At 45.3% G+C, this 20,798-nt stretch overlaps 2 long non-coding RNA genes across 2 annotated transcripts; both read right to left on the bottom strand.

Moving 5' to 3' along the window:
- Positions 1-5,985: 5,985 nt before the first annotated feature.
- On the bottom strand, positions 5,986-12,066 carry LOC111837829 (uncharacterized). Its single transcript, XR_002836749.2, has 2 exons — positions 8,567-12,066; positions 5,986-6,994 (listed from the first exon to the last, which is right to left on the bottom strand). It is a non-coding gene; the product is annotated as an uncharacterized lncRNA (long non-coding RNA).
- A 2,683-nt stretch (positions 12,067-14,749) lies between these two features.
- Positions 14,750-19,937, bottom strand: LOC111837828 (uncharacterized). Its single transcript, XR_002836748.2, has 3 exons — positions 19,450-19,937; positions 17,641-17,856; positions 14,750-17,412 (listed from the first exon to the last, which is right to left on the bottom strand). It is a non-coding gene; the product is annotated as an uncharacterized lncRNA (long non-coding RNA).
- Positions 19,938-20,798: the final 861 nt, after the last annotated feature.

Below are 20,798 nucleotides of genomic sequence, written 5' to 3'. Positions count from 1 at the left end.
TCGGTGAGTAAAGCCCAAGCGGGTGGAAGCGGGCAGGCACTGTAGATGGAGCGGGAGCGTGCGGAGTGTGACGCGGCAGCAGATTGGCGCGCATTAATTTGCGGCAGCTAGCAGCAATGTCTCCGCCCCACTTTCCCCTCGGCGAGGAATGTTAATGACTCCAAGCGCGTAAATAGAAATTCAGGACACGAGGAGGAAGCGTTTTTTTCCCCCCACATTCTTTCTCTGACAAGATAATGTATATTAGCTGATGTAGTACTAGTGAAATAAATTTTTTGAACACATGCAAAAAAACTCTGTAGGATAACTGTGATTAACAACACATTTTTTTTTACGCCACAATGCTTCTTAACGATCAATAAACTGTCAATAATCATTATTTATTATATTAGTATAGAAAACGATTCACTTGTAATCAAGCTAGGAAATGTATTGTAAAAATATCTTACTCCTGTCTCACAAACCTTTTACTAAAGAGCTTGTAAATGTGTGTGTGAGTGTGCCCTCTGTTGCGCTGGCGCCCCGTCCTGGGTTGTTCCCTGCCTTGTGCCCGTAGCCTCTGTGACCAGACCCCCCGCGATCCTGAATAGGACAAACGGTTTCAGAAAATGGGTGGATGGATGGGCTTGTAAATGCTCAGTTGTAACTAATTTCTCAGTATGCTTAATATCTTGATCTGGGCCAGGCAGGTGTCTCGGTATGCTATTTTTCAGTATACTAACCCATTGCTTTATATTTGCATGTCATTTACAGGCTGTTTTGTAAATACCAGGACAAAAATATGATTGTAATAAACTTTGAAACTTGTGAATGAATGTTCCTATATTGTATTATCAAATGGTTAGTACCAATTCATTAATATTTAATGAACAGGCCTTAAACTTAAACGTTACCATATATATTTTCATGAGGTCTATGACATCCCAACGTATTGAGCGACAGGTCAGTAAATATCGACTCCTCGCTGGCAGGAGAACTGAGAGAGAGGGAGACCTTTGCCCTTCTTAGCTGTGTTAGATATAGAGCCATTCATCAAACCTCAGCGTTACAGATCAGCAGCTTCAGGGCGGTAAACACAGCCACTCAAATACACAAGGCAATGAGTAAACTAAATGTCTGATGATACGTCTGAATACCGGTTTTATCAAAAAATAAATACAAACAAATCATAAGTAATAAATTATATTCGATATATTACAACTCTATGTTCAGAATATTTATATATGAATCAAAATGATATTAATTACACATTATAAATTAAAATGAAATAACATGTATTATTATAATGGTTGTTATAAATAATAATAACGACAACAATTTTGATTATTATAAACAGAATTCAAGCACAATTTCCATTGTTAGACAACAATGCTGTTTCTATTGTGTGACTGGCTGTCAGTACTTTTGAAGCCTACTCCACTTACGCTGATTTTTGTCTCTGCCCATGAAATACTACCTTTGCACATAGACAATGTAGACAATGTTTTCCTTCGGCAAGCTTTCCAAGGCTTCCAATTCACTGCCAAGTTTTCACTGTATATATATTCATCCTCCCAGTATTAACATCGTACTGCCCCTCCCCCTCATCACTGGCACCAACACTGCGTTATTTCCCACAAAAAAAGTAGCAGTTTGGGTATCTGGGATCTTCGGAAAGTGACTGCTGTCCTTCTCCAGTTATTAGCCTTCATTCGCTCCGGCAAAACTGGAATCCAGGCGAGTCGTCCACCCAGAGGGTCCGACTCCCCGGAGAGCTGCTAGCAGGTGCTCTGGCTACAGGCCCTTCACCTCCAGCTTGTCCCTGCCCTCCGGTGAAATCTAATCAAAACAGTCACTGCAACATATCTCTATTCGAGCCAGAAGCGAAAGCTGTGTCTATAACACGCAACCGACACGGAACAGCGGCAAAACAAAACGCAATACACACTGCCACAGAGCAAGGCACACGCTCGCCGGAACACTCCAGAAAAAAAAACCCACAACAGACACATTCGCTTGAGCTAATCAAGAGAGCAGGGGGCCTCCTGAAATATTAAACCGTTATGTAGAGTTACTTTATGCATTTTCCCATAACAGGCCTTCAGAAGCAGAGCATTAAAAATGCAAACGACACAACAGTACCGCGGCTGCTTCCAGGCCTCTCTGGTAGGCCAGCCACTCACATGTCCTGTATGCTTGGTACCTTAAAGACTCAAGGGGTGAATATTTAAAAAAAAAAAAAAAAAAAACTTCTTAAGGTTTCTTGGTAACAGGCATAGGAGTGACACAACAATCAGTGAATCGCATCTCACACCAAACCATCTACACCTCTTAGCATCAACTGAAGAGCTTGGCCGTTTTTTCAAAGGATCATTTAGGGTGTCCTCATTTGTGATGTAGATAATAGCTATAATATTCAAACGATGAACATAATTTCATTGAGCCAGACGTAGGGGGAGGGGGAGGCCAAGAGAGACCGGATTGAGTACAAGGAACCGTGTCGTTAAAAAGAGAAAATACGAAGCGGACATTACGTTAAATCATTCGTTGTATTGCATCCCTCTCTGGAGCGGGCGCTGCATCTGGAGTCCGTCAGGCTGGATTTTTTTAATTAGTGTGGGTTTAAAGGCCAAATGTTTTAAGTAAAGTGAAACCGTCTGGGCACTGAGAGACCAGCGTTTAATTAATCCTGAAACGGATGAGAAAAACAATCAGAGAGAAAGCTGGCTTATGTATATTCATGGCGGGGAAAAACCCTGTTGTCTCTCCTAAGACATGAAGATGGGACTCAGCATTAAGGGCTCAATCCCGGAAATGGAAAATCGCAAGTTAAGAGCAACACGCTAGTGAGAATTTCTGAAAGTCTTTCCATTTTGATGGGCTTGTGTGGTTAAGAGGTGCAGAGTGGAGGTAAGTAACCTTTGACCAGCTGTTTATAGAGGGGCGGGGCCACATGAAGCAGCTGAAAGCTGATTGGCCCCAGAGTGCCCCCTTACCAGTTACTGACTGATTCAAAACACATCATTGGTTAATTATAAGGTTAGCCACTCTGTCTGAATCTCTCTCGGTTGGGTTACCCCAGAAGGGGCACTGGGTGTAGCTTTCAATGTGAATGCTGTCTTCATACTTTGCTATGTCTGATGTCCCAGCACCCATTACTTTTGTCTCACAGCTCTATCATGTGACCGATATCAGGCCCAAGTGAACTGAGATGTCAGGTTTTCTTGAAACTGATTTTGACTTCCCTCTTTTTCCCTCCTTGTGTCTCGATGACACGTGTGTTTTGGGCGATGTGAAGGATTGAACCCATACTGTCTTCTCTAGGGACACCTTGAGATTCTTGGAGCTTGGCTTCATATGGATTCATAAACCACTCTCAATCTTGGTCAATAATTTAAGATTATAATTCAAGCACTATAATGGACTGAAAACGCTTCACTGGAGAGATTGTCATGGAGAACAGTTGGCTTCAAGGCTGAGAGGACTAACACAAACTGTTGCAGGGTTCAATCAGAACTAACCATAACTTTGATGATGAAATAGTGGTCAACTAACCAGTTCTATTTCATGAACCCTATCAGAAGATACCTACAGCATTACTTCCCAGGAATTAATTAACTGATTGATTGATCGACTGATTGTTTAATTAATTATTCCTTCCTTCCATCCTTCCTTCCTTCCCCAACCGCTTACCGAGTACAAACCCGTAGATAACCTGGATCACAGGAAGCATAGAACACAAGTGTGTCAGAGGGATGCCAGTCCGTCACCGGGCACGGGGCAGGGGACACCCAGGGTGGGATGCCAGTCCGTCACCGGGCACGGGGCAGGGGACACCCAGGGTGAGATGCCAGTCCGTCACCGGGCACGGGGCAGGGGACACCCAGGGTGGGATGCCAGTCCGTCACCGGGCACGGGGCAGGGGACACCCAGGGTGGGATGCCAGTCCGTCACCGGGCACGGGGCAAGGGACACCCAGGGTGGGATTCCAGTCCGTCACCGGGCACGGGGCAGGGGACACCCAGGGTGGGATGCCAGTCCGTCACCGGGCACGGGGCAGGGGACACCCAGGGTGGGATGCCAGTCCGTCACCGGGCAGGGGACACCCAGGGTGGGATGCCAGTCCGTCACAGGGCACGGGGCAGGGGACACCCAGGTTGGGATGCCAGTCCGTCACCGGGCACCGGGCAGGGGACACCCAGGGTGGGATGCCAGTCCGTCACTGGGCACGGGGCAGGGGACACCCAGGGTGGGATGCCAGTCCGTCACCGGGCACGGGGCAGGGGACACCCAGGGTGGGATGCCAGTCCGTCACCGGGCACGGGGCAGGGGACACCCAGGGTGGGATGCCAGTCCATCACAGGGCACGGGGCAGGGGACACCCAGGGTGGGATGCCAGTCCGTCACCGGGCACGGGGCAGGGGACACCCTGGGTGGGATGCCAGTCCGTCACCGGGCACGGGGCAGGGGACACCCAGGGTGGGATGCCAGTCCGTCACAGGGCACGGGACAGAAGACACCCAGGGTGGGATGTCAGTTCATTGCAGGGCAGAGACCCAAATTCACATCACCACATGGTTTTAGGCTGCAGGAGGAACAAGCATTCTCTAATTTAGAAATAAACTCATTAACCTTCCCAAGAATACCTGAGTAACCAGTGCTGGCTGTAATTTGATGCATGACTGAAAAACCTGGAAGCAACAGAACGAATATAAATAACCAAATGCATCAGTGGAGACGTTTAGCATTAAATCACAGAAATGTGGAGAATCTCGAACGATGTGTCATATAACACACATATCAGCACCCCGACAAAGCGCCACTTTAATCCGAGATAGAAAGACCCTTTGTTTCCATTTCTTCACCAGTATGCAAGTGACCGCCTGTGCATTTGACTGAGATATACAATTTGGAAATGGTACCGATGCACCGCAGCATTAGGACATAATGTCACATTCATTCTGTCACAAGCTCGTAACAGAAGCCGAGGGTCATCGCCGTGCCGACGACTCGTTCCCTTAGCGACTCCGGTGCTTCTGCGTCTGTCTGTTCTGATGCATTTAATAAGGGGGGTAATGTCTCTTCTCACTGCGACCCTGACCAGGATAATCAAGATAGCTAACAAGTGTGTCCCTTATCCCTAAATGCAGACCCAAGCCAGGGACAGGGCCAGTGAGATGGTTTCCTATTGGACGGACACCTCTGAACAGGTGAGAATCAGATTTTGGAGGGTTTGGCACTGCCACCATACAGTCAGAGCACCTAAACTAAGCCGAGCCACTTATCTGCCATGTCACCAGTCCAAGTCGACCAAGACCTCAAAGCTGCTGGCTAAATATATAATAAAATCATTATGATAATCCTACAGAAGACGTCAGGCAAATCAGGCAAATCAGGCTTTACAAGACAATATGTCTGTTATGTATAGGAAGTTTGTAATTATCACATGATCACATTGTGATCTATGATACCAATTTACAGGTAAAGACGTTGCGATTTATCATTAAATGCTGTTATTTTTAAGTGACATTAAATGATTAAATGATTTTACTTGAAAATAAAAAACTACTAACAAGCACATTGCTGAATAAATGTATATTTTTAGTAACCGCAAACTTTGTGTGTTTTGATTTTTTTTGAGCGACACACAAATTATATGCGCATGTGTGCTTTCGAAATTTCACAGGGCAGTGAAAAATGCTGCCTTCATTTGAGGCCATCACATGGCGAAGCACAGATGTTCTGCATTTAAAACTGCATCTAATTGTGTAAAACATAGGGAGTTATATCCGAGGGTTGCTGATTACAGAGCCAGCAGGGGCTCTGCTTTGTGCCATCGTCAAAGTTTCCCTTCCCAAAAATCGCCTGGGTAAATATTGTAAGCATAACCACACGAGGCATAAATCTGCAAGCCGCCTAGCAACTTCACGCGATACCGCGATATCGTCCTCATTCAGTCAAAATAGTCAGCCGCTTTTGTCATTGTTTTGAAATGTAGATGCTGCATTTGTATTATAAAGAACAAAATATTTATTCAGGCTACATTTTCCATCCATTTGTCCATGTTCTGTAATGCTTAACTGATGCAGGGTCGAGGTGAGTCTGAGGCTTATCCCAGGCAGCACAAGGCATGACACCCTGGCAGGGGACACCCTGGGTGGGATGCCAGTCCGTCACAGGGCACGAGGCAGGGGACACCCTGGGTGGGATGCCAGTCCGTCACAGGGCACGAGGCAGGGGACACCCTGGGTGGGATGCCAGTCCGTCACAGGGCACGAGGCAGGGGACACCCTGTGTGGGATGCCAGTCCGTCACAGGGCACGAGGCAGGGGACACCCTGTGTGGGATGCCAGTCCGTCACAGGGCACGAGGCAGGGGACACCCTGTGTGGGATGCCAGTCGGTCACGGGACACGAGGCAGGGGACACCCTGGGTGGGATGCCAGTCCGTCACAGGGCACGAGGCAGGGGACACCCTGGGTGGGATGCCAGTCCGTCACAGGGCACGAGGCAGGGGACACCCTGGGTGGGATGCCAGTCCGTCACATGGCACGAGGCAGGGGACTCCCTGGGTGGGATGCCAGTCCGTCACAGGGCACGAGGCAGGGGACACCCTGGGTGGGATGCCAGTCCGTCACAGGGCACGAGGCAGGGGACACCCTGGGTGGGATGCCAGTCCGTCACAGGGCACGAGGCAGGGGACACCCTGGGTGGGATGCCAGTCCGTCACAGGGCACGAGGCAGGGGACACCCTGGGTGGGATGCCAGTCCGTCACAGGGCACGAGGCAGGGGACACCCTGTGTGGGATGCCAGTCCGTCACAGGGCACGAGGCAGGGGACACCCTGGGTGGGATGCCAGTCCGTCACATGGCACGAGGCAGGGGACTCCCTGGGTGGGATGCCAGTCCGTCACATGGCACGAGGCAGGGGACACCCTGGGTGGGGATCCTCTCCCATGTTGGCATGCTGGTCAGGGGGCATCAGCATCATCTACCCTTTTGCACCATTAAATGGACTGAAAAACAAAAATGCTTGTTAGCTTGCAGGAGGTATTAATTTGTATTTGACAGACCTTTGCACTGAGGTGAACATATGGTAAAACATGACCGGTAAGGGGTTAACAGTGCTTTGTCAATTATAGCCTGGTTTACCCTGAAGGGAACTAACTAAGCAACCAAAGGCAATGCTGGTCCTGCCCTATCCTGTGCTCACAGACCCCGCATCTCTCACCACTAATAGAATAACTTCACCTTCAGCAGAGACTCTACGGAAGCTTACCCTGCAGCTCGCTTCAAGGATAAGCGCCAATTAAGGCTCTAGCAGAGCTGTAAGAAAAATAATGTAATACAGACTCATAATAGCGGGTATTTATACTGAGAACCGCGAGCTTCTAAATGCGGCATGATCCTACCACGCTCAGAAAACCAGCCGGTTCCTCCCACATGAACCATCTGTAGGTAAGTCACACTGAGAAGCTCCTCAGTCTCCTAACCCAGTCCTCAGATTCTCGCAGGACACGCACTTGAAAAGCTGTCCACAAGCATACGTTTACTAATAAATGTAAAAATAATCACCAAAGTCCAAGAACCCGGCACTTTTCTGCAGCCTAAAAGACTTGTGGTTCTTTTATTATATATTCCCAGTGAGGTGTACATCTAGACAGCTGGGTTTGAGATTTCAACCAGACAGGATGGGATTTTTTTTCAGGATAGAATGGGGGAGGGACAAATACAAAACCAGCCCCAAGAAGCAGAACAGGCGTGAAATCAGAAACAAACAAATCAGAAAATAACAAGAACAAAGGCCAGCATCATGCCACATTAGGGCTGTAGACAGCTACTGCATGGACTCAGTCTTATAACCCCTGATAATACAGCCCAGTCACATCGAATGAATCCCCATTCACCAGACTAATTATGCAGATTCCTCAATCAATCAACTGATCCATCAATCAGCAGATCGATGAGGTTAGTGCCAATTCCATTTTCCCAATCAGTGAATGAATGACAATTTGGTTTAATGTAACCCTGCTTAAACTATACCCCCATAAACCCTTTGCTTTTGGATGAGATCTATGTCCTAAGTCTGCAGCGTGAAAAATCAAGTCAAAGATTAATTTGTCACATACACAGTTATACTCGGTACAATGTCTGACAAACTGCAAGACTGTGTTAACAGGAAACATACATATAAAAGAAGGCGTTAAACATTAAACATAGACAATAATCATAAATAACTACGGGATGGGAGTAGGAGGGGTTACAGACCTAGAAGCCCCTCCATCATCTGCCATGAATGATCATACTGGAAGCTGCCGTGTCAATTTTTGGCCTAGCAGACGAGAGCAGCGAAGCCGCCTTGGTGACACTAGGGAGTCACTAGTGCATCTACGTGTCAAAGAGCCCCATCATGCATGAGTGAACCCCGTCGCTTCCCAAGGCCCGTTTCTGATTGCTTGTTTACATTCCGGACGCATCGCCGTAGCTACGCGCCATTCGTGTTGTCATTAGCAACAATGGTGAAACAGGGCTAACAATGGTGTGGAGGAATACATAAACAGAGCATGCTGAATGTCATCGTCACTTACCGATTAATGACAACATTGTAGCGGTTGTTTTTGTAGTCCACAATAAATGGAATATTAAGCCTATGTTCCATCCTGCTTTTGAAAAACAGAATTATTCCAGAATTATGTTCTAACCGCAGGTGTAGCGCTGGCAGATGTTTCCAGCTGTTACAGTTTTGCAGTGATTGCTATTCCACTGCAGACAATCAATGATCACACTGCAAATGTACTTAATGGTAATAGATTATCCGGGAACCCTGATCCAAACCAGTTCAAAACAATAAGTAGCCGATCCTGTTCTCTTAGCAATACATCCACAGAATTTCCACAAAGCCATTCCCTCACATTCTGGGCTACATGTAGGATGTTTCTGTGTTCATGGATAAGACAAGAACAAAGCTCAAAGACCTCCCAAAGTGACCATCTTACAAGATTTAGTGTCAACACCACCCCCCACCCCAATTTAAATCTTGTTATATCAAACACGTAACTCCCCGCAATATTATTTGCAGAAGTAGCTGTCACTGTAAATAAGGTTGGACACCACTGTCATTTATTGACATTTTTTGACCCATGACCTCTGATACAATTTGAACAGTTTACACAAGACAAGAGACAGTGCCATCACATATACTGCACTCGAGTGTATTGGCAAAGCACCACACCAGCTAATTGCTCAATTAATTGTTCCCTGGAAGAAAATAAACTTCTGAAACTGCCATTCATAGAACTTCTCAATCCCATGAGAGGGTTGGACCTCGTTCCACCAGCAAGTGTACACCAGGCTCTGATTGGCCCAAAGAAACAATATATGCAAATAAACCGCTTAAAAGAGGCTTGGATGGAGACGGCAAAGAGTTGCAGCAGTCGGCCACGTCCCGAGGCCGTGACCTATGTTTTTGTTCTGCTGTTCTTTGGTGCTTGCATTCAGAGGAGCTGAAGGGGGGATGGTAGACCTAATGAATGGTGTCGTTGTGATGAGGTCGGTCCTCGTGCCCCTAGGCGGAACCAAAGATCCACTGGCAGGAAATGTCAGAGGAACGTGTCTCAAGGATAAAACCCGTGGGTCTCTGTGCGGTTAACCACGGAGACTGGCGGAACCACGGGGCTCGCGGAGCCCAGAGAGGCCACAAACAACACAAGCAGTTAACGTTGCTCTGCCTTCTAGAATTCTGGAATAAAAAAACAGGTTCCGGAGCCTTCGACTTCATTTCCCCATGGCTATGCCTTTGTTAGTAACAGTCAGAAAGTTTCCAAGCATGGTGTGTGGTTCAATGAGGTAGGATGGTGTGCTTTTGAGCAGAAACTTGCTGGTTCATATCCCATGGTTGGGAGAATGATGTCACCATTGGGCCCTTGAGCAAGGCCTTTAACTGTCAATTGCTCCAGGGGCTGTCTCACCTTGCTTTCTCAAAAACATATGTCACTTAGCATTAAAGTGCTTGCTAAATGAATAAAATGCAAAGGAATAGAGGAATGAATAATATTACAGTGTATGTGTTACCTACCCTGTGCTATAAACCTCTTGCATGCCATATGAAGACATTTAACACAATCACCATCTCTTGCTAAAGCACTTTTACTCCATAAAGACCTCTATAAGTAAACCACGAAAGGATGAACTCATTCCTGAATGAAGCACACAAAGACGGTTGTCATCCATACATTTTCCATACATTGTCTGCCAAATGAATGGTTCAGTCCATTTAATAGAATGGTTCGATCCACTCATGTTCCCTCACTGGCAGGTAGAATTGCAGAGACAAGAGGTGCCAGATGAGGTCTTTAATTAACACATCATTTAATCAGACAGGGTCTGTTAAGGGGCTTACGATAAGAGCAACAGTCCCATTCTTGGTTCCAGATAAAGCAGGCCACAGCAGCGCTAGGGACTCAGAGCAGCAGCAATTGATTTGCACAAGACGTCGACATCCTGCCGAACTCTCGCCAGTGCAATTCCCTGTCGATGGCATCTGGATGTCCTTGTGAGCTGATTTCACAGAAACGGAATCTTATCTACCGGCAATTTTTTCTCTTCATTAAAAAAGGTGGATTCGATAAAAGGATGTGATAAAAATCAGTTGTTTCCCCGTTCGTTTTCAGAGTGTTGAAAATAACGACAAGTGACTCAGGGACATGGGCGGTGACCCTTGTCGCCGTGGTGAAGTGGACAACTCACAGAAATGCTCCGGAATGTGCTTTGTTGGTTTGGAATGCAGAGGAATGTAGAAGAAATGCCGGTCAGGCTGGAGACATTGGAGGAGGCCAGACAGCCGAGGGAGTGTGGGTGTTTTTATGGGATACGCCTTGTCTACATCCATCCATTTTTCCATACTGCTTATGCAGTACAGGGTCATGGTGCACCTGAAGCCTATCCCAGAATGCGCAGGGAACAAAACAGGGAGCACACTGCACAAAATGTCAGCCTATCCTAGGCTAAGAACACACACTGACAATGACCAAATGAAAAATAAATTCCCAAACCTCTGTTCACAGGACACATTTTCCATGTACTTCAAGTAAGTTGAAGAAATGAAATGAATATTCTTCATTGGATTACATGAGGACGTTTGGGTTTTCCATACTGTAACATATGATGAGGAAGCCTGACTTTAGGCCATTGGCAGTTTCATCTCAAAAACAACAAATTCAGTGAGTTTTAGAAATTTGCACTTCAATTTGGAAGCACCAGTTCACCTCATTCACATGTTCGGCCTGCTGGAGGAAATCTTCTCAAATGCCGCGAGAACATTTAAACACCTAGAGACAGGGATCAAATGTTCCACGCTGAAGATGTGATGTTACGTAGCCGTCCCTGGAGCAGCACGCTATGCTTTGCCTACAACATTTCAATGAATTCTGATCCTTTCCATATTTTTTTCAATTTTGGGTTAACACCTGATAAACTTTAATGATGCTGATCAGAACAATTTTCTTGTTTTATTTTGATTTCAGTACACGCTCCGTTCGGCCCCAGCACCCTCAAGGGTATATCTAATCGCAGCTCTTCACGGATGATCGATACAATTCCAAATAGTAGTGTGCCCAACATTATTCACTGACCCTAACCACGAGTTGTATTTTACTGTGGATCAATTAAATAAATGCTGAACATACTCACGTATTTGTCAAAGTGTCGTTCGTGAGTTATTCTGCTTAAAACTGTCCACGCTGGCTTGCCTCCAGCTGCGCCCCTCCTATCATGCCTTAGACAGTCTTTTATTTGAACAGAAAGTCAGCTGAGGGCTAATTCAGTTTGATGACCCGGGTCATAAAGCTATTTAAAAGCGCGTGTGGATTGTATGAGGAAGCTGGGACCCGCTTGCAAAAACACGCTGACAGCATGGATACATGGAGAAAGCGGCTACTACAGGAACAGCATAAATTATTAAACCATCATAATTATGGCCAGTACTTTGCGCAGACTTTTTGAGGGGCAAGTGAAATGGGGGCGTGGCTTCGGAAAAAAAAGCCAACCGGAGGGTGTAGATTCGGGTAATTATGTCCTCGGTAAATTTGGCGTGATCGTTGTTTTCCAGCAGGCAAATTCTTTTGAAATTGTAGGCTTTGATACATTTTTTGTATATAGAATAGTGATACTTCATTCATTCATGGGGAAATTGTCTTTTCGCCTATCCCATATTGTTCTCTATGAGACACACAGACACATATACAGGTGAGAACAAGCGTGGGGAAGCATCAGCCAGCACACAGCGCCCCTGGAGGTTAGGGGCCCAATGGCAACATTGGCCTGCTGGCCCTGAGATTCAAATTAGCAACCTTCCGATCACAGGCACAGAACCCTAACCCCGCTAAACAACACACTACCCCATTTGACTTTGGATGTGGTCTATAAAGATGTCAATTCTCATTACATGTGACGGCCTAAGGCAACAGGACGTGGTAAATCGTAACCATGGTCCAAGCTAAAGGAGGCTGTTAGGCGCAATGTTCAACACAGCAGTATATTACACTTAGACCTGAAATGACCCCCTACTGCATCTCCATTTGAGTATATGTAGGGGCAGGAGTGCCGTGCTGTCCAATCAGCAGGCTTGACTGCGCTGTCCTTTTCTAATAGCCAATAAAAATGAGACAAACGATCTTATCACAGTTAGTAAAAATAACATGTAGCAGTTTCATGACATTCTCAAGTGCAGACCTGCTATAAAAACCATAAAAGCAGTCAAACGCAGACATATAAAAAAAAAGGTTTAAAGCTGTTCAATATGTCTTGTTACAATGGTTTCCAACAGGGAATTACAGAGCCAGATTCATGCAACATTGAGAAAATGGACTGCTGCTACATAATATAGCAAAATAATTGAAAAATATGTAGCATGTTTTTCCATCAGCACACAAGAAACGGTATCCAGGGCTACAAGAGTATAAGTGTACATTATTCTTCCAATAACCCCTAAACAGAGTAGAAAACATTGAACCATAAAATACAGAGGGAAATAAAATGACAAAAAGAAGAGTTGAAAAACCATCGTCATGTTTTACAGCGTATATTATTACAGAAATGACGAGGTTCTCTAATTGAATACTAGTAGCCAGATCAGCTATGACACACAAACAGTGATTAATTATATTAATGCGCTGTGGAGCATCGTACATGCTTATCAATTTACTGCTTATGTGTAGCGACGCAGCCAAGACTATATGTCGAAATATACAGTCTCGTGGTTTGATAAATTGCTGGTGGAACTCACGAAATAACAGCTTGCTCGTGAGAACAAAGTGCACGAACACACTTGGCATTCTGTTAAATGACCTACGAGGTGTTCTAGGATGTGCCCGTATCCCTGGCAACAGCACTACAGAGTGTACAAATAGGGTAACAGGACAAAATTGGCCTCATGCTTCACCCTGCGAAGTTTGGCCGAGTCTGTCGAATGTCATGGAAAAGGAAAGAAGGGAGCAGTAGTACCCCAAAACTATTCAAACAGAGGTTCTGTGATGTGGTCTGAGTAGAACACGTCACAGCAGAAACCAAATCTAGCAGGGCAGCCACTTGTGACCTCTGATTCTGCTGTTTACCCCGGTTCATTTTTTTCCGATTGAAGCGAATAATCCGCAGAGTTTCTGCGTTACGGTGCACATCTCACGTTTAACATACCCGATATAAGGTCAATTTCTTAACAGGTACAAAATAGTAGACCAGGACAGTGCATCTGAAAAGCAGAAATGATAATGAAAATATGAAACAACTTGCAGAACACATCTACACGCACGATGCGACTAACTTAGAGATGCCAGTTAAGTGCGTGTCTTCAGTCTACGCGAGGAAACCTGGGCATACGATTTTCATTAACTAACACCGCTAAATTTTAATAGCGTGTGCTCCGTTAAAATAGAATATTTGATCAAAGGTGAAGTAACATATGCAGAAACTGGCTGTACCATGTGAGACAGGAAGTATAAAAATAAGTATTTGCATGATTAACCTACGGGACGAAGCACGCGACTTCAGCCCCCGGGATACCCGTGACACGCCACGCAGCGCGGCTGATGTTATAGCGCATGCGCTTCCGTCAGTATCCTTACGGAAGGTCACACGCCGGGTGACTCACCAACTGATCGGCGTCGCGAGGTCATAAATCCGCAGAGCAGCAGCGAGCGGGTGCGTGTGATATTGGCGGTGCACGCGACATTCACCAGAGCGAGGTGCGCAGCAGAAGCGGCTGTTCTATCCGTGATAATATTTTACCATGTCGTCAACAAGTCCGCTTCTGTTCTCAACAGTCTGCTTATGTCGCCAGCCGAACCCTGGTGCTACTGGAAACACGCAGATGCCGCCTGCATTTTACGTGGTGTTTAGATACTTACTTGCCTCAGGTATCTTTTGGTTTTGAAACACGCGAGCGGTTCTCATACCATGAGTAGAAGCATGCATTAGGCCTGTTAGCCACTTCCTAACATTATTGAGGATCAGAAAATGTTCTTGTGGTTTCCCGTTATACTCGTTTTAACCCACATCTAAAATAACATGCGGATATCTGACGTCATAGAGCACATGCCAACCAGTTAGGATTAATTCCTATGATAAAGCACTTAAAGAATACAACAAAACGTAATCAACATTTGTGTGGTATAGAGGTAGGAGACCAATGTCAGGGTATGTTGGGAAAGGAGCCAAAAATACTATGCAGTGTATTTAATACATCAAACCACTTACTTATCCAGTATGTAAACCTTTATTTCCTACCATACAAATATAAGAGTCCCATGTCCAGTGCTGGTCACGGTGTGCTTCATACGGTTCTGTCCATTCACCCATAACCCCATGTCCAGTGCAGGTCACGGTGTGCTTCAGACAGTTCTGTCCATTCACCCATAACCCCATGTCCAGTGCAGGTCACGGTGTGCTTCATACGGTTCTGTCCATTCACCCATAACCCCATGTCCAGTGCAGGTCACGGTGTGCTTCAGACGGTTCTGTCCATTCACCCATAACCCCATGTCCAGTGCAGGTCACGGTGTGCTTCAGACGGTTCTGTCCATTCTCCGATAACCCTATGTCCAGTGCAGGTCACGGTGTGCTTCACAGGGTTCTGTCCATTCACCCATAATCCCATGGCCAGTGCAGGTCACGGTGTGCTTCAGACGGCTCTGTCCATTCACCCATAACCCCATGTCCAGTGCAGGTCACGGTGTGCTTCATGTGGTTCTGTCCATTCACCCATAACCCCATGTCTAGTGCAGGTCACGGTGTGCTTCATGTGGTTCTGTCCATTCACCCATAACCCCATGTCCAGTGCAGGTCACGGTGTGCTTCATACGGTTCTGTCCATTCACCCATAACCCCATGTCCAGTGCAGGTCACGGTGTGCTTCATACGGTTCTGTCCATTCACCCATAACCCCATGTCCAGTGCAGGTCACGGTGTGCTTCAGACGGTTCTGTCCATTCTCCGATAACCCTATGTCCAGTGCAGGTCACGGTGTGCTTCACAGGGTTCTGTCCATTCACCCATAATCCCATGGCCAGTGCAGGTCACGGTGTGCTTCAGACGGCTCTGTCCATTCACCCATAACCCCATGTCCAGTGCAGGTCACGGTGTGCTTCATGTGGTTCTGTCCATTCACCCATAACCCCATGTCTAGTGCAGGTCACGGTGTGCTTCATGCGACTCTGTCCATTCACCCATACTGTAATCCCATGTCCAGTGCAGGTCACGGTGTGCTTCAGAAGGCTCTGTCCATTCACCCATAATCCCATGTCCAGTGCATGTCATGGTGTGCTTCAGACGGTTCTGTCCATTCTCCGATAACCCTATGTCCAGTGCAGGTCACGGTGTGCTTCACACGGTTCTGTCCATTCACCCATAACCCCATGTCCAGTGCAGGTCACGGTGTGCTTCAGACGGCTCTGTCCATTCACCAATAATCCCATGTCCAGTGCAGGTCACGGTGTGCTTCATGCGGTTCTGTCCAATCAATGATAACCCCATGTCCAGTGCAGGTCACGGTGTGCTTCAGACGGTTCTGTCCATTCACCCATAACCCCATGTCCAGTGCAGGTCACGTTGTGCTTCATGCAGTTCTGTCCATTCACCCATAACCCCATGTCCAGTGCAGGTCACGGTGTGCTTCAGACGGCTCTGTCCATTCACCCATAATCCCATGTCCAGTGCAGGTCACGGTGTGCTTCAGACGGCTCTGTCCATTCACCCATAATCCCATGTCCAGTGCAGGTCACGGTGTGCTTCAGACGGCTCTGTCCATTCACCCATAATCCCATGTCCAGTGCAGGTCACGGTGTGCTTCAGACGGTTCTGTCTATTCTCCCATAATCCCATGTCCAGTGCAGGTCTTGGTGTGCTTCAGACGGTTCTGTCTATTCTCCGATAACCCTATGTCCAGTGCAGGTCTTGGTGTGCTTCAGACGGTTCTGTCCATTCTCCGATAACCCTATGTCCAGTGCAGGTCACAGAGTTCTTCATACAGTTCTGTCCCTTCACCCATAAGTCCATGTTCATGCTTCATGCTGTTACCATTTTTTCTGGTTATTATTCACTTGGCCTTGTGCCACTAAACTGCTTTGAGGGATCATAACTTGGTGTGTAATATTTTGGATATTGTTACACCTCCTCAGTTAATGTAATGTGGCCATTTTATGTAACTTAATTATATTAATTTACACTCAGCCCTATTCAGAAGCCAAAATGCAGGCTTGTAAGTCTTCAGGAAATGAACATGGATAAATGCAGTTTACAGTCACTTTATGTAAATCCCAAAAGCTATATAGTGCAAATTAGATGTCACTTTCCATTTCTTTCAATTGTGTTTATCCTGCTGTCCTGTCTTCTGTAAAGCTGCAGTTTTTAAGAAACTCAGTAGCACTGCTGGCATGATCAGAGAGTACTCGAAAACAAAATGCTCTGCATCTTTAAAAAATCATGTAGTGACGCTATATTAAAAATGAATGCAGCTGTAATATAATAATCAGAAGCAGAAAAAATACTTAGCTATAATCATAGAAGACTGACTTAAACTGGTTTAAAAATAAATACATATCTGTAGGTTAAAGCAGTGAAGTGTCCTGTGTCTGTCAGCAAAGGAGTCAACCAGGGGTAACAAATTGCACATCAAACTCTATCAAACTAACCTGAGATTCCGTAAAACCACTTGATGGTTGCAACTTTTAAGATATTTTAAATAGTACATTTTAACCCTCATGGTCACAAACTTTTTGTGATCTAAAATATGGAGATTGATTTTCTGGATTGAGGATTTAATTAATATCATACAAATATGGCATTTCTCTCTGGATGATGACGTAGGATTATGCACACTTTGGTTTATGGCTAGGCATATTGGAAAGATGGCAAGTGACCTTTAGTAGCAAAGTCAGACTTGTATCTGAAAAACATAAATGACCATTAATCATGGATGCAAAACGAATGTAACCCCTACAAAAGGAGCCACACAAAACACAGCAGAATTGGCCGTCTGAGTTCCAGTATTGGTGAGGCTGGGACATTTGTTGCTAAATTTGCTCTCTGTGCTATTTAAAGCAGTTGTTTTCACTGGACAGTTATAGGATAATGAACAAAAGATAGGGCTGTTATGCAAGGCTAATCCACCCACCTTGGTCTTTCAGGAAGCTGGTAGGAAGCACTTTGGAGCCATGAATCCTACGGACTGTTTTCCAAACCACTGGGCTAATTAGCGGTCCAAGCTACTGGATCCCTATTGTTTTTGTCTTTGCTTTTACAAGTTATGCGTTTGCTGCGCCGTTTATGCTGCAGACGTTGCCCTCTGTTGGAGAATTTTTCTTGGTAGCAGTCTATCCATCCCAAGGACCTATCATGTTTTAGGAAGACAAAAAGAAAACAACCAAGCATTGCTTTTTAAAATTGATTTGCTTGTGGTAAAATGTTTAATCTGGATAGAATGATAAAATACCATTGCTTCTTTTCTTTGGACTTGACTGTAGAAGGTTTCTGGAATATAACAGCTGACCGTGATTTACTAAAAGCCTTCTAAAACTGGAAATCAGACCATGTTTTCTTTCAGGACTTTGTTTAGCATAAGGCCATGTAGTTTTATAAGTAACCTATAGATGCATTAAATTGCAGCCAGTGTTACTGAATGGAGTTCATACCTTCAGGTGTGCTGTTCTGTCTTTGCATTTCATCACTTTAGGGGCCTTTGGGGGAATTTATGAGAAATGTCTAACATTATGCACATTCTATAAAGAGCCGGGTGAGGTTTTTGGCATAGTAAGATTACTTCTCAGATGTCTTGCTCCTCCTTGGTCATGTTTCCAAACACAAGCCACAAATAAACAAGACTGTGTGTCCAGTGGAAAGCATGCAGTCTTTTATGAACGCAGTGAGATGAAAACATATTCTCTCAGCGTGGCATGAATGCATACGGATTACCGGCCCTGGATACTGTCTTTCATTCTCCACAGCTGTGCAGCTTCAAGGTCACAATTTATCTATTACTTTATTTAGAATGCAGAATTATGCAGGGGCACATGGGGTCTGGAAGATGAAAAAACACACACCAGGAAACCAACCAAGTCCGCAGTTATTTGTAGGGATGCAGCCAATTATTTTTGCTGCAGTATTTAAATTTGAGGATTCGATATGTTTGTATGTTTTTACATTGATGACAGTAATATGACAGACATTTTCTCATTTTATCTCAATGAGGCAATATGACGAGCACGTTTAATGCCCCCAAATGGTTGAAGATGCTGAAGCCTCCACACTTTAAAACCCGATTAGCATTTTTTCCCCATATATGGCTATGTAAATTTGTAACTCCAGATGAAAGCTGCGTCATGTGACAAATGTCCTACCAAGGGTGAATATGACATCACTGAACACAAGGGTAAAAGTTTCCAGTCGATAGTGGGAGACTGCTAACAAAGTCATGGACAACTAAAGCCATGATGTAAGTTGTACACTTTGAAATGGCTGTGCATTTTAGACAGCCATGGACTGTGTATTTTATAATCATTTAATGTGATATGACATCATCAAACTTCTCTATTACAGATTTACTCAAGAGTGGGATGGCTTCTTAAATAATAGCAGCATAAATAACGATGACAAGACAGCGTCTACTGGCAGTTTGCATGAGTCACTCATTCTACAGGAGACAAGAACAAACACTCCACTCAGTGGGTGACCTCATTCTGAGTCACAGTTGATCCTGACATAATCTCTCTTAATCTCAAAATGATACATATTTACAGGGTGGAAAATGGCAAAGGTAATTGAATATCCCCATGCTTGTGGCTACTGCTTCCAAGTGGGTGCCATGTGTTAAGCATCACCCACACCAGAGGTTGACTACAGCACTGCAGACACAACAGGCCCAACAGGATGTACACAACTACAGTACCTTTCCAACAACCAGGTCGTTAAGCGAAATGGTCACTACCTCATGAGATTGTTAAATGTCCTCTTGTCAGAACAACAGGACCCAATGGAGTGGTCTGTATGGAATGACAGATGTCCTCTGCAGAAGAGAAAAATTAATTGCTGAATCTCAGCAGCATATAAACATACTCTAAGCAACACTGACACTTAGACGTGAAGAATGAGTAAAGGAGTGAATACACAGAGCCTTGTTTTGGGAGGTGGACCATCACCTTACTGCTTACATCACGTCTTGAGACAGTGCTCTGCATACTGCAGCCTGTCAACAGAGTGACATCATACCAAGTTCATATCCCAATTTTGACATAGTATTTAGAACCTTGCACTAACATAGGGAATTTTGTTCAGACATGAAGGTAAACAGATGCAGATACAATAAAAGCTCACATTTGGACACTGTGGTTAAATGAGGGTTGGTGTGTGACCCAGTGGGTTAGGATGTTTAGCCTGTTATTGGAAGGTTGTGGGTTTGAATCCCGGGGGTAGCAAGGTCATTTTACTGTTAGCCTCCTGCGCCCGGTCCTCAACCCCCAAATGCTCCATAGACTGACTGACCCAGCTTTCTCAGAAATGTGTGTCTCTTAGAATAAAAGGGTCACAAAAAAAAAATCAGTAGACAGGGTTGCAATGTCTTTTGTCGGAAGTCTTTGGGGAAATACCAGCCATTCAACCTGCCCCCCCTCCCCGTAATGCTTACTGGGTACACCATGGCTTTCCACTACTCTCATTTTACATTTGGGATATTAACAAGGTGACATCTTATGCGAAACCCTACACATAAAAATAAAAACAGAGAAACAGCAGGAGGTTTGCATTAGCCAGCTTCAGTTTATAGATGAGTAAAATCCCATGGCCAGATTTAGAACACATCATCAATGAGGAGAATCAGTAACCACTGCAGACACAGTAGAGATACTTTATCCAATCTGACTTATATATTTCTTTGTGTGGCTCATTTGCATATTTTACAGTATTTATTCCGTTAACAGCGACCTAGATGCTCTTGCGTCTAGAAAACTGGCTATTCATTCGTCAACTTTAAATAGCTGCTGGCAAATTACTGCCGCAATAACACCCTGTGACCATGACCAGAATAGGCACTCAGAAGGATGGATGGGTGGATGGATGGATGGATGAGACAGCTCACTGTGCCACTGGGGGTCCACCTTGGCGGTGATGTCATCTTCATGAGTCAAAGCCAAAGAACTGATCGGTTTCAACAGCTGGGCTGCTTTAGTTTACAAGATTAATCCTTCTCCCTGAAACCCCGTGTGGGACGTTGCCGCAGATCTGATCCCCAACCTGTGCTGTGCCTCATATACACTGGAGTCACTGGTTGCTGCTACGGTC

The sequence above is a fragment of the Paramormyrops kingsleyae genome, chromosome 1 (assembly GCF_048594095.1).
Source record: "Paramormyrops kingsleyae isolate MSU_618 chromosome 1, PKINGS_0.4, whole genome shotgun sequence".
NCBI classification, from domain to species: Eukaryota; Metazoa; Chordata; class Actinopteri; order Osteoglossiformes; family Mormyridae; genus Paramormyrops; species Paramormyrops kingsleyae.
The sequence above is the reverse complement of the archived record's forward strand: the minus strand, read 5'-3'. Positions and strand labels throughout refer to the sequence as shown.